General features: G+C 35.8%; 1 protein-coding gene across 1 annotated transcript in view; it reads right to left on the bottom strand.

Annotated features, from left to right (window-relative positions):
- LOC149794119 (high mobility group protein 20A-like) overlaps positions 1 to 1005 on the bottom strand; it is a 48034-nt gene extending 47029 nt beyond the window's left edge. The window contains exon 1 of the mRNA XM_089968101.1: positions 981 to 1005. The gene's annotated coding sequence lies outside the window, so the exon portion shown is untranslated. The remainder of the gene's footprint in view (positions 1 to 980) is intronic.
- Between the last annotated feature and the right edge of the window lie 13219 nt (positions 1006 to 14224).

Below are 14224 nucleotides of genomic sequence, written 5' to 3'. Positions count from 1 at the left end.
AATCCAAATTGTTTCAGAGTGGCTTCAGTTCTCATTTTGCCAACCCCCTCCACTTTTGTCCTCTCCATTCCTGACAGAAATACCATCAGACTTGGTAAAGGAGACCATTTTGTTCCAAGAGATTTGGATACTCATCTAGAAGCGGATGGTGGAGATTTGTTTGAATTCTACTTTCCCCAGATTTTTCCTCTAAGCGTTTTATGTTTGGGATGGCCAATGACATTCAAGATGGAGATGGCAAAATCAGTCACAATCTTCAGCCATCTGAATGAATTTCAGTGTCCAAGACTCAGACCCAGGTAAACATGTCTACTTCTGTGGATAATGATCCTGATATTGAATTCACACTCAGAGAAATATTAACTAATTACTATTTGTTTACAAAGTAAAAGTTGCTGGTCATGTAGACCATGAATCTGATTTTGGACGAGGTCAATTCCAGAATACATTTATACATAAAACTGAATAATGGAGAAAAGTTAACAAATACAAATTAAATATGCATAACAACATATTCATAATTGTAACAATAACAAAAGTTTCCATAAACAAAATACCATGAATTTATAATTATGATTACACTATGTGATTACACTGCCAATGAAGGGCAATTATGATTATGATTATAGAACTTCAGAAATCAATGATTACAATTATGATTATGGCACATACTGTTATCAATTAAATTGATTATGATTACAATTATAATCAGCCATGCCCCTGATAAAGAAGATCTCATTATTTCTGCTCTTTAGATGTAAACCGTGTTGTCTCCAGTTGTGCTGATTGCAATTAGGAGAATGGGTTAACCATCATATGGGGAATCCAGTATTCTCTGCTCAGAAGTTACCAGGGTCTAGGTTGTGTGCTCACCATTCATTCTGATTGTTAATATTCTCCTGATGTTAATGTGTTAGGTGTACATATTCAAAGGAGAAAGCAAATATTTTTTTAAATTATGGCTTTCCTTGAATACTTACCTGATCACATTACATCAGTACCCTCCCATCCTCTCCACAATATGAGCATCAGCATATGTAAGCAGCAGGGGAAGACAATGGCCAAGAGTTATTGTCCTTTTGTCAAAATATTATAGACAGAAAAGATGAATTTTTGTCTTTGGGAGGGCTGGATTCAGAAGGTAGATGGTCTTGCAGCTCTAAAGTTCTTAAACAAAGTAACAGAAAAGAGTAAAAACCATTAGGTTTGATAAAATTATAAAAATAATTATTTCCTTGGAATAAAAAAGAAAATTTAAAAGACATTATATTGTTGTAAATCCAAAAATCTGAAGAGTTCTATCACAAGTCCAAATATTATAGAATTCCAAATGAATTCCAGTGGTGATCTGAATGAATTCCAACTTTGAATGTGCTGATATGCCAGTAGCCAGGAACCTGGCATTATTTTGATGTATCACAATGATAGAATCCAAAATGCCTTTGAATGAATTCACAGTAATCCCAAAATAGTGATTAAGTTCAATATTAATGATGAGCACTTTGTAGTTTCAATGAATAATTTCAGTAAATAAATCCTATCAAATAAAAATATGAAAATAAGACTAATTCCACTTATGATGTTAAGGTAGGAGCGAGTAATCTTGAAGAAAGCAACTTTTATATACCCATCCACTTGATCTAGGTCATGATTGCCATTTTCAAAAAATACATCTACTCAGTCATTTGAATGGAAAATTTGTTTCTGGAACCTGCTAAAGTCACAATAAAGAGTGTCTATAATTCAAACTGAAGTCAACATTTTACAATTAATAATATCTTAATACATAACCTACAATCTGCCTCTGTAATAACCCAGCACTTTGTGCTCTACTGGTGTGCAAAACATTTTTAGTCTCAGCTGGTACAAAGTGTTTTGAAATGCAACATGAGAGTCTGTTGTTTTTTAAAGCTAAAAATGTTATATACGAAAACTTGAAGCAATAATGTTAAAAGTCCAGAGGGATAAATAAATCATTTTGTATATATGCTCATTGAATTTTTATCATGTTATATGTGGATTACTCTTTTTCTGCTCGGATTACTCTTTTTGTCCACTTGGATTACGCTTTTTGCTAACCAGGGGTTGGCATGTATGCAGTCATATACAAATATTAGTTGCTTATTACATTTTTTACAAAATAAATGTCACAGGTCAGGTAGGCCCTTACAATCTATGATCATGAACAAAAGAAATTAAATACACAAAATAAATTTACATAACAGTAGTGTTTATATTACTACCGTTAATATGATTGGGTAATTATTCTTAGAGAAACATAATTTACTAAAATATTTGCTTTTTTTAAAATATAAAATCCCCTCTTTATTTTCTTGCCATCTCAGATTCAGTTATAATGTATTATTGTTAACATGTAATGTTTGTTTAGATTTCTGGTAGAAACTAAAACTTTAAATTAACAAGGAGTAGCCAACAGTAGAAGGTTGGTTAAGTTCATGTCTGTAGATATTATATCTTTGTTGTTGTAGGGTTTAACGCCATTTTTCATCACATGATAGGCTATACATGGCGGCCAGTATTAATGGTGGAGGAAGAACCCAGAAAAAAATCCTGGAAAGAACCACTGACCCACGAGAAGCTACTGGCAAGCTTTCTCACATACCCACATTAGCCAAATCTGAGACTGGACAGACAGACAGACAGAGGTGAGATGGCAGTGATCCATAACGGAGATCGCTTTAGAGTGCATTATTAGGAACAACAGAATAGTGAATAACATAGATTTCTTGAAAGTTTTTGGACCAATACTCTTATCATCATCACATTCGATTATTTTTTATTTTTGCATATATCTGTCCGTATTTTCACAATAGTATTAATTTCCTGTTACTTGTTTCTTAGGCAATTTATACTTGTGTAGAAGTTTTGTGGTGTCATTGAAAAAATACAACGTACTCCGTACCAAAACTGATGTGTTTGAGAAAGAACCCATACTTTTAAAACAATTTTTGATGTTATGTTGCTGGTTGATGTTTTGGGTTTAATGCTATTTCTTTGGCACACACTATGCTATGCATGGTGGCCAGCATATATGGTACAGGAAGAACCATTGACCCTTAGGAAACTACTGGAAAGCTTTCTTGCATACCCACATTGGCCATGCCTGAGAGTCAAACCCATGCGGACGGAGGTGAGATATCATTGCTTTAGACCACTTGGCTACTTGGCATAGTATTCAGTCTGAGTCAGATTGAATGATAGTATGCAATCTGAGTCAGATTGAATGGCATTATGCAATCTGAGTCAGATTGAATGATCGTATACAATCTGAGCCAGATTGAATGATAGTATGCAGTCAGAGTCAGAGTGAATGATAATACGCAATCTGAGTCAGATTAAATGATAGTATGCAATCAAAATCAGATTGAACAATACCAGCTGTCTGTAATCTGAATCAAGACATTCAGACAGTTTGTAACACGGGTCAGATTTAATGATAGTTACAGAAGGATAGATAGTATTCTTTTGACAACATTGCAGTTAATCATCAGATTTGGCGTAAGCCTATGAACTTTTTGCAAATCAAATCACATGGCCAGGGCCATTTTGTAATGTCAGTTATTACCATTCACATGGCTGCTGTGTACTTTATCTGGAGAAACTGTTCTCACTGCTGCAGTATGGATAGATTATGTATTATTTAGATAAAGTTTCTTGTTTGCTGCCATTTATACATTACATATTGAGTGAATCATGTCAGTGAAAAATTCAGTATTATCACCCAGTTGACAAACATTTACGATTATTCACTCAGAATTTTCTTTTTCTTGAACAAATGAGTTGGCTAGATAAAGTATTAGAAGATTGAAAGCAGCAGATTTGTTACATAATGTCAGTTATACTATTTGTGTTCTTTAGTGTCATACATACATTTGTACAAAAGAGTGATATCTAAGAAATAGATCTGTCAGTGTTAACAATACAGAATCTATACCGTAAGCAATGTCATGTGTACCTCAAGGTAGCATTTTAGGACAGATTCTGTTTCAGTGTTATATAAATGATTTGGCAACTAGCATAGGTCCTGATTGTGTAGGTGATAGTGCTGTCTTGTTGTCAGGATCCTGATTACATTTCATAAAGCTCGGGAAAGAACTATAATCCAGAAATTTTTGGCTCACTGACAACAAACTGTCATATCATTTGGGTAAGACAGAATGCATCCTATTTGTCTCGAAATGAAAATAAAAAAATCAATCAAGATAACATGTAATAGCCACATAATCAGTTTTGAAAAGTATCTGAAATATTTTTGTTTCCATATTGATAACTTACTTCCAGGTGAATGGATAGTCAGTAGTATAATTAAAAAAGTAAATGCTTGGGTAAAGTTTCTATTTAGACAAAGTCAGTCATCGCCACTATGAGCTTGGAAAACGTGTTTTTTTTAATGTTGTGTTCAATTCCAAAACTCCAATAGCTCAGAATAAAACTAAGATTTACAAGCAACCTTGACCCCAGGTCAAGCATCAGATACTATGAACTTGGACTGCTAAAAGCGAGCATAAAAGGAATATCAAGTAAAACCATTGAGATTGAATCATGCCTATAAAATTGTTTATAAGAAAAGTACATTTTATATGAGATAAAGATTTGCAAAAATTATCATCACCATTTTGCCACTAGGAGCAGTAAATTATGTCACACTATGTGTTAGTAGTGTAGCCTCAAATCCTTTCTTTTACAACACCATTAATGACTGTAACGTCTTAGGTAATTGTAACAAAATCATTTCCAGTAGTGATAATTTCAAGCTGGCAGTTAAGAGAACAGAGTTGAGTAATATTTTACTAGAATGAATTATTTTTAGTGATACATTATAATTACGAAATCAGTTTTAAAATTTGTAACACTTGGTTGTAATCTCTTAGCTTGTGTTTAATTTTAATTTGGAATTTATGCCCTACCCAAAAATTTTGATCCTACAGGACCCAATTGGTAATAAGTTTTGTAAGCTAGTACATGTATGGGTTATTCTTGGTGAATCACTTGTTTTATTTTTAGAATTGTATGTATGTATGTATGTATGTAAACTTTTTATTATGTTTGTACAGCATGCTGTGTCAGTGTTACTTAATTTTTATTTGTATTATATATTACAACTTGTTATTTGCTTATCCTGCCTACAATACATGGGGACTCTGGGTAACTGAGTAGTCTAAGACACTCACCTTAACATACATGTATCACTAACATCTCATCTTTGCCCATGTGGGTTCAAGTCTCAGGCTTGGCCATTGTGGTAGATGAGAAACCTTGCCAGTAGGTTCTCGTGGGCCAGTGGTTCTTCCTGGGGTTTTCCCCGGTTCTTCCTTAATCGTATTTCCTGGCCACCATATGTAGCCTATTGTGTGCTGCAAAATGACATTTAACTGTATTTCCTAGCCACCATATGTAGCCTATTGTGTGCTGCAAAATGACATTAAGCCCACAATAACAAGAGTCTAAATGTAAATAAATGTATTCTCATTATTTGATACAACTCTATAAGTAACAGAAACAAAAACTTTTTTTTAAGTAACATTCACAAACAACAAGTTCAAAGTGAAAATTTAAGAGACATTTACAGTATTGTTAATTCTGTTCAAAATAATCCTAAATGTCTTAATTCCAGTAGTCTTCATTGTCCTGATCTACCACAGTGACACAATCTAGAATGTCTTTGAATGATTTTATAATGTGTTAATCCAAAGTCAATGATTACCGTATTATATCTGAACACAACTGTTATAAATGAATGCCACAGATTGATCTTATGAACAGGAATGAAATTTTTTGTTTACCAAACATTTTTAATTTACAAGTTTCACTTGACCTAAGACAGAATAGAATATTCCTGATTTCCCCAGATTTGAGTAATTTTTAATTGAAAAATTCTATCAAGTTTGTTTCTAGAATATTTAGAACTCAGAAAGCTATGTTGACGTCTGATTTACAATTTACAGTCATGGACAAAAGTTAGTTATGTAAACGTGTTGACAAATGACCGTTACTGTAAAGAACAATCTACAATCATGGCCAAAAGTTAAGTACAAAAAATAGTTAAGGGGTGAATTTTGATGATGCCACCAAATTTTAATATTCTTTGCTTATTTGATGATTGGTGCATTAGTATTGCACATAAATTGCAAAACTAGCCATTCCTTAACAATTTGTTAGAAATTTCCAAATCCCATAACTCATTAACCCCAGGCACAACATTTATATGTCAGGAGGTATCACCCTACTTACAAGCTCTGTAGTGTTAAGGTCATTTAAGATTCACCAAAGTGGGTGGTCTTACAGAAATTTAGACAGGTGTAGCTGTACAATGGGACCAGATAATCTGGACTTTCTACTTTCACTACAAAACAAAGAGGAAAATGTGTTTTTAGACAACAAAAAAAATTTACACCAAAAATTTTCACCTATTGTTGGAATCAGATTTTGTGCCTTGATTTTATATTTTTTTAGCATGAGATCTAAAGCAGACTAGTATAAACTGTACCCAGACAAGTGAACCTTTGCAAAAAGTAAAATATTTTGGGGATTTGGAGTAAAAATAAAGGTGGTCAGGGCATGAAAATGATGGGTCCAATAAACAAAACAAAAAGAAAAGAACTCTTATCCTTATGCCCATGCATGAGTGAAATAGCCAGTGAAATACAATCCTAACAACTTGGCATCAGGTTGAACAAAAAACCTCTTGGAAGTAGATGTATTTGGATGTATTTAGAAGCAGCCCCCAAAATGCATTTCCTATCCCCATTTCAGGCAAAAATGACAAAAGTCTTCAGGGGTTAATGAATTAACATCCATTACTATACTTGGGTGGCAATATCTCTAAAATTCTTCTGATCTGCAAGCAAGGGTGGGTGATGGGCTATTCATTCACTGTAATTCATGATCGCATGGATGCTTTATGTTATGTTTTCATTACCTAAAACAAATTAATTGGAAGTGATATGCAAACAAATTGGATTGGCCTGGTTATTATGATAAATGACATATCTTCCTTATTTCTCCTTTAACCCATGTCTTTACATTATCTTGTTCATCAGTGAAATGAAAATTGCAAGTATGTGCATACGTTCTGTGCAATGTATGAAGATGCATGCCACACAGGGTATATATATAGAACTACCGCCCAGTTTCTAATCTCCCATTCATATAAAAAATCTTAGAAAAGGTTGTTCTATCCCAGTTTGTATCTCATCTAAATTTAAACAGTCTTTTTAGCAATGTACAATCTGCATATTACCCTTCCCACATTACTGAAACTACTCTTCTAAAAGTAGTTAATGACATTCTCTCTGTGTTGGAAAGCGTAAAGATTACAGTCCTCACCCTCCTTGATTTGTCTGCAGCATTTGACACAATAGACCATGATATATTACTTCACCGTCTCCAGCAGGTACATGTATTTGGCATTCATGATAACAGCCTTACTGTGGTTCAAGTCCTACTTGGTCAACAGGACACAAATTGTATCTGCAAATGGAATACACTCCAGCCTAGTTGATTTATGTTGTGGTGTTCAACACGGGTCTGTTCTTGGACCTGTTCTCTTCATTCTGTACACTCTGTGCATATCTTGAGCTGAGATGCATCAGCTCAATTCGCAAATATCTTTCAGTTGATGCCACTAAAACACTTGTGTGTTCATTAGTACTTTCAAAACTGGACTATTGTAACTAAGTTATGTCTGGTTCATCTCAATATCTACTCCAGAAACTTCAAAGCTGCTCAGATCATACTTAGAGTACCACGATCAGAGCACACCTCCCCGCTGCTCTGTACCCTACACTGGCTATCCATTCGATCCAGAATCAAACACAAAATTTGTTCTCTGTGCTACATTTCACTGTCGGACTCTAGTCCAACATACTTATCTGACCTCACCCATGTGTACACACCAGCAAGATACTTATGAACCTCTTTTTGACAGTCATATACTCATTATTCCCACTATGAAAACAAAGTCGTATGGACAGCGTTCTTTTGTATACCAGGGCCCAGCAACATGGAATAAATTGCCCACTGAGCTTAGACACAAAGACACAGTGATAACATTCAAGAGGGCTCTCAAAACTCACTTATCTCAACTGCAAGAACAAACTTAAAGACCTAATAATGTTTCCTACCTTAAATATTCTCAGCATTTTTTAAAAAAATTTATATAATGTTTTCTAATCTCATGGTGTTTGTTTTTGTAGTCATATCATTATATGTTTTTTATCTTATAGGTGTTGTCTAATGTTGTAAAGCACTTAGAGCTTCTAAAGATTAGGTGCTATACAAAATCCTCATTATTATTAATATTATATATAGTTGCTATATGTTTATTACATCATAAATTATGTAAGTTCATGTTAAAACTTGGAATTTTAGACCCATAGCTCCAAAAACAAGAATTGCACTTTTGCAGTGGATTATCGTTGAAAGAAACCCATTTCCCTTTGTTAGGGGCTATCCAATTGTTATGTGGCACCTTTGGTTTGGTTATCTTTATCTAAAAGTAAATAGTGACATAAATTATAAAATAATGGATGGAGTAACAGGTCTGAGAAAAGATAAAGAATAGAACATCATAATCCCCCGTATAGAAAAGATAACAGTTTAGTCAGTTACATAAAGAAAATAATTGAATATGGCATTGAAAGATACACTTTCTCTTAGAAATAGAATTACAAAATTTATATAAGAAATTTAATTAGCCACTTTGTTATACCGATAAAATAAATTTCATCATAGAAGCAAGTGAACGATAGAACTCATTTTGCTGAGCATACCTGCATAACCTGATTGCTTCCAGTCCTCTCATTGTTGGTGACAAGTCAGAGTCGCTTTATTTTCCATTTCCTCTTTTCTCTATCTCTCTAACCTTTTCTGGCTCATCCATTAAGAGGTTAGTATTGGGACTGGTCGGCCTGGTGTCAGGATAATGTGACTGGGTGGGAGATGATGCTACATATCTGATGCATGATGCCCCAATGCTAGACATAACTATAAACTGCCATACAGGAGACATGATAGTGATATGACTGGAAAATTGTTAAAGCTATGTTTAAAATCCAAACCACACATATATACACACATTCTTCTGGCTTATCAACCATAACCTGGTTGTCTCTTCTCCTTTCCACTGCATGGTGCATATATATTTTCTCCTTTAAATAAATGATGCAACCAAAATATTTGTCAGGCTTTTTGCTTTTTGGATTGGACAATAATCCCCACTCTTGTTATGACAGATATCATCTTATCTTAATTCAACAGATTTAAGGCTAATATAGGGTCTTATTGCAATTCAACTGACTAAAGCTGTTGTGGATCAGCTCACAAGCTGACACCGATACACAACCCCATAAACCTGAAATTAATGTCTTCCTCTTGCAGATAGGTGCATCTCTAAATGGAACCATGACATAACTAAAGGTAAAAGTAATGTGCCCTGGATTGTAAATCACTAACAGGACTATTTTGGTTGCCATGTGCCATTTTGTTGCTTGAAAAGAATTCACAAAACGAATGGATTCACTTCTTGTCCAAAGTACATAACTTCCTAACTAGAAATTTTTTGACATAATATTTCCATATATAGTAAAATCAATTCCTAGCCCACGTGATGCATAGTATTTAAGACAGATTAATTCACATATTTACACAATTTGTATCAGAAGTAATGCAGGAAATCCTTAGAATATGTGATTCCTGTTACATTCAAGACAAATGCATGCAAAACATGAACTTCGGAAGTGACAAAAATTGATGTATGGATTTAAAACAAATAAATTTAACAAATAATGACAAACTTATCAGAGTTCTAAGAGGAGTTCTGAACTTATTTTTTGTTGGGCTTTGCTGATAACTAATTGCTGCCTAAATCATTTTCAAGAATGAAACATAGTGACCGCGTGGTCTAAAGCGCACTCCGTTACATATCACTGCCATCTCACCTCTATCTGCATTGGTTTCGAGTCTTGGATTCGGCTAATGTGGGTATGTGAGAAAGCTTGCCAATAGCTTCTTGTGGGTTGGTGGTTCTTTCCGGGGTTTTCCTGGGTTCTTCCTCTACCATTAATACTGGCCACCATGTATAGCCTATTGTGTGCTGAAAAATGACGTTAAATCCTACAACAACAACAACAACAACATAGTTAAACACTATTTTGACAATTTAAATTATCATGCTTTGCATTTTATATGTGGAGTAAAATCTGATTTCAAAGAAACATTGCTGCTGTTCATAAACTTGTCAGAAATCTGTAATACACATGGCTTAAACATTCTCACTGGTAACAGTGATATGTGGTAACTTTTGTTCTGCTTTTATTTAGCATCTCCTTGATTTACCTGTGTTGGGTTGTTCCACATCCTGATCATACCTATGTAAATTAGCACAATGGGCTCACCCACTGCAGTCTTCAAGTGCACCTCACTAGCTATTGTCAGCCAGTTACATCATATGTGAAATTGTGGATTATACCTGACCTCTTTTCCTTTAATTACCACAATTTAATATGTCCAAAGAATAGTGTTATATCAGCTCAAATAATGACTGCTTACCATTTATACATGCTACATGTAGGAGGCATATAGTGGTGGTTGTTTCCTGTCTTCAAATATTAAAGAAAATTATGTTTCCTTCAAACACAACAGAGTCATGGGGTTAGGGCATATTACATATTCATGTTTTAGCATGACAATCTTGATTTCACGTAGGACAGTGGTGATCTGATTTTAATCAGACTGTGCCATATTATGGCAGGTTTGCAAACGTCTTGAAAATACATTTCTGCATTCATCAGTGCGATCAAAGTTTTCTCTGGCAAATTTTGATTTTTTTGTTTGGACAAGCCCAAGGGGCACTTCTCTTAGAATACAGGACAGGCCCAGCCTGAATGCCAATAGAACTACCCCACAAGTCTGAATCTGGTCTTTGCTGGGCCCATGTGGCTTCCAAATAGACCCACATGTGCCACCCTAAGTACTTCTGCTTGCTTAACTCTCGGCATGATAACCTGTCTAAATGTATCTGACCCTTTCCTGACATACCATTATGAGATAACCAGTTTAAAAATGAACTTCACTTTGCCATCTGGCAATTTCCATATGAACCTTTTCTTTGCATACCTTGTTGAGAGACAAATCTTCCTCTTGAAGTTTTCCCAACAATACAGGTAGCAAATTGTCTCTGTGCTAAGGCATGGATCTCAGCAACTTTGACCTGATTTTCACTTCATAGACTTGACTAAATAGACCCCACATGCACAGGTGTACAGTTCACAGAGTTAGGCTTGGGCAACACATAGCTACACCCCAGGATCATGTTGTGAGACAACCCCAACAGACATGCTGCTTTGATCTGTTCTTTTACTTATGGCGAGTCACTGCTCTGGTTGCCTAGTGGTTAGAGCATTCACGTTGGATGCAAGAGGTCATGGTTTTTATCCCCGGCCAAGTCGTACCAAAGACTTACAAAAATGGTACTAACAGCTGCCTCGCTTGGCGCTCAGCATTAAGAGGTTAGTGCTAGGACTAGTCGGCCTGGTGTCAGGATAATGTGACTGGGTGGGACATCATGCTACATGTCTGCGGCATGATGCCCCAGTGCTAGACATCACTATAAACTGTCACATTATTGACATCGTAGAGATATGACTGAAAAGTTGTTAAGGCTACGTTAAAAATCCAAATCACATCACAAATCACTTATGGGAAGTCAAGGTCAATGTTCACCACCAGGAGAATCTTTAGTCCTGTTAGCAAACTGGACTTCACCATCTCACCTGTGTAATCTCCAGGCTTGACATTTTTATTATCTACCAAGGCCAGATGACTACAGCTGGTATCATACAGCATAGTTTTCATTTCACCATTTATGGTAGCAATCATGGTATTCATTACTTCCACAGTTTTTCACTTCTTAAGAGCATGTGAAGTTACTGTTAATCATCGGACGATACTTTCAACAATCGTTAACGACATGGCATCGTTTTTTGCATAGGAGCTATTTTTTTATGGTAGAGGGTACCCTTATCTGCCCCCGAGTCTTCCCCATCTGTGACTACCAGCCCTTGGCCTCCCACCATTCTGACCATTCTGTTTTTGGGGTGCAACCTTGGTGGCCTTCTTAAGATCACTGATGCTGATTGATCCCTGTCAACCCAGATGGTTGGGCATGAGTGCGCACTCTTGTAATGCTTGGCTATCACGCTGATATCTTCCAAGGTTGAGAACTCATACTCCACTAAGAACATGATTAAATCTTTCTGATACATACTTAAAATGTGCTTTTTCAACATATCTAAGTCGCCTTTATGATTGGCTGCAAATAATTATATGTACAGTCATTGCTCAAACAATAGCAAACATGTGTTTCTTCTTTAGATGTTGAATTCAGACACACTGATCTGTGAAAAAATTATTGAATATTTTAAATCTGTGTGCAATTTTTCAATGGAATTACATGCATTATGTATCCCACAATGGCATGATAGTAAATGCTGTTGATTCCTGATATACATTAGACATGAATAAACGTATATGTGCCAGTGCGTTGTTAAATGAAAAAAGTAAAATACTGTAAAACCCTGCATTAGCGCGACCTCGCTATTAATGAGATCCAATTTTTTGGGACCCCAATTATCACGTTATAACAGGGTCCCATTGTATGTTCGTGTTTCCTTGCTCTTTCCTTGGCTTTGTAGTCTGGATAATCCAAGCTATTTCTCTTTCTGTCTCCACTGATTGTCTATTTTTTTGCTCTGCTGCTTGTCTTTCTGTCTCATTTTCTCACTCCATCACTGGGGCCCCGAGTGGCCGAATGGTCTAAAGCACTCTCTGTTACGGGTCACTGACATCTCACCTCTTGACTGCGTGGGTTTGAGTCTCGGATTTGGCTAATGTGGGTATGTGAGAAAGCTTGCCAGTAGTTTCTTGTGGGTTAGTGATTCTTTCCGGCATTTTCCCGGGTTCTTCCTCATCCATTAATATTGGCTGCCATGTATAGCCTATCATGTGCTGAAAAATGGCGTTAAACCCTACAACAACAACAACTACCACTCCATCACTTGTTCTTCGTTATGTTCTGTAACACTTCATTCCACTATCTGGGCCACTTTGTAACTTAACTTGTTCTTACCAATCAACTTAAATTCCCTGACTAAGTGTTTGTCTGTTGCCATCCTGGTCTACTTGTATGTTGTCACAACAACTAGGTTTCTACCTGCTCTGGTCTTACTGCCCTGCTCAAAAATAGCTCCACATATAGTTTCCTGCTTCTGGCATAGCCCTGCCTTTGGACTCACTTAAACCAGACTGTGGCTTGCACAAACAATCAATAAAGGGGCAGTACACAGCCTGAATTCTCCCTAAAACTCGGCCTCAAGCCTACTCACAAAAACTACTATTATGGACTTAACTAATTAACTCTTCTCAAGAGAATGCTAATTTACTGAATAATAGCAAAGGCATGTTTCCAATCCATTACAATGTTATCATCACAACAGGAAAAGAAATGGCAAGAAAAATGCATGTACATGTACTATGGTTTGATTCACTCCAGTTGATATTTCTTAACAAGTAATACAGAAATTATCAATGTTTGGAAAAATATGTTCTCTTCTTTATTTGATAAGAATCTTCACTTGAATAAAATGTTGCAATCCAAAGACAAACAGCCACTTTATTTGAGGCTATCCACTTGTTGTAATCTAGAGACAAACAGTTATTGTTTGAGGCTGTCCACTTGTTGTAATCTAGAGACAAACAGCCACTTTATTTGAGGCTGTCCACTTGCTGTAATCCAGAGACAAACAGTCACATTGTTTGAGGCTGTCCACTTGTTGTAATCTAGAGACAATCAGCCACTTTATTTGAGGTTATCCACTTGTTGTAATCCGGAGACAAACAGTCACATTGTTTGAGGCTGTCCACTTGTAGTAATCCAGAGACAAACAGTCACATTGTTTGAGGCTATCCACTTGTTGTAATCCGGAGACAAATGGCCACTTTAGGGCTGTCCACTTGTTGTAATCCAGAGACAGTCACATTGTTTGAGGTTGTCCTCTTGTTGTAATCGGGAGACAAACAGCCACTTTGTTTGAGGCTGTTTTGATTTGGTTATCGTTATCTAGGAGATAATTGACCATGGTGTTACTGCAAACATAAAGAATAAAATAAAACATGAAACTAATGGATGGAATAACAGAGATTTGAT

This window comes from Sinohyriopsis cumingii, chromosome 8 (assembly GCF_028554795.1).
Source record: "Sinohyriopsis cumingii isolate HCF-2022 chromosome 8, ASM2855479v2, whole genome shotgun sequence".
NCBI lineage: Eukaryota > Metazoa > Mollusca > Bivalvia > Unionida > Unionidae > Sinohyriopsis > Sinohyriopsis cumingii.
Note: the sequence above shows the minus strand (reverse complement) of the source record. Positions and strands in the feature narration are given on the sequence as shown.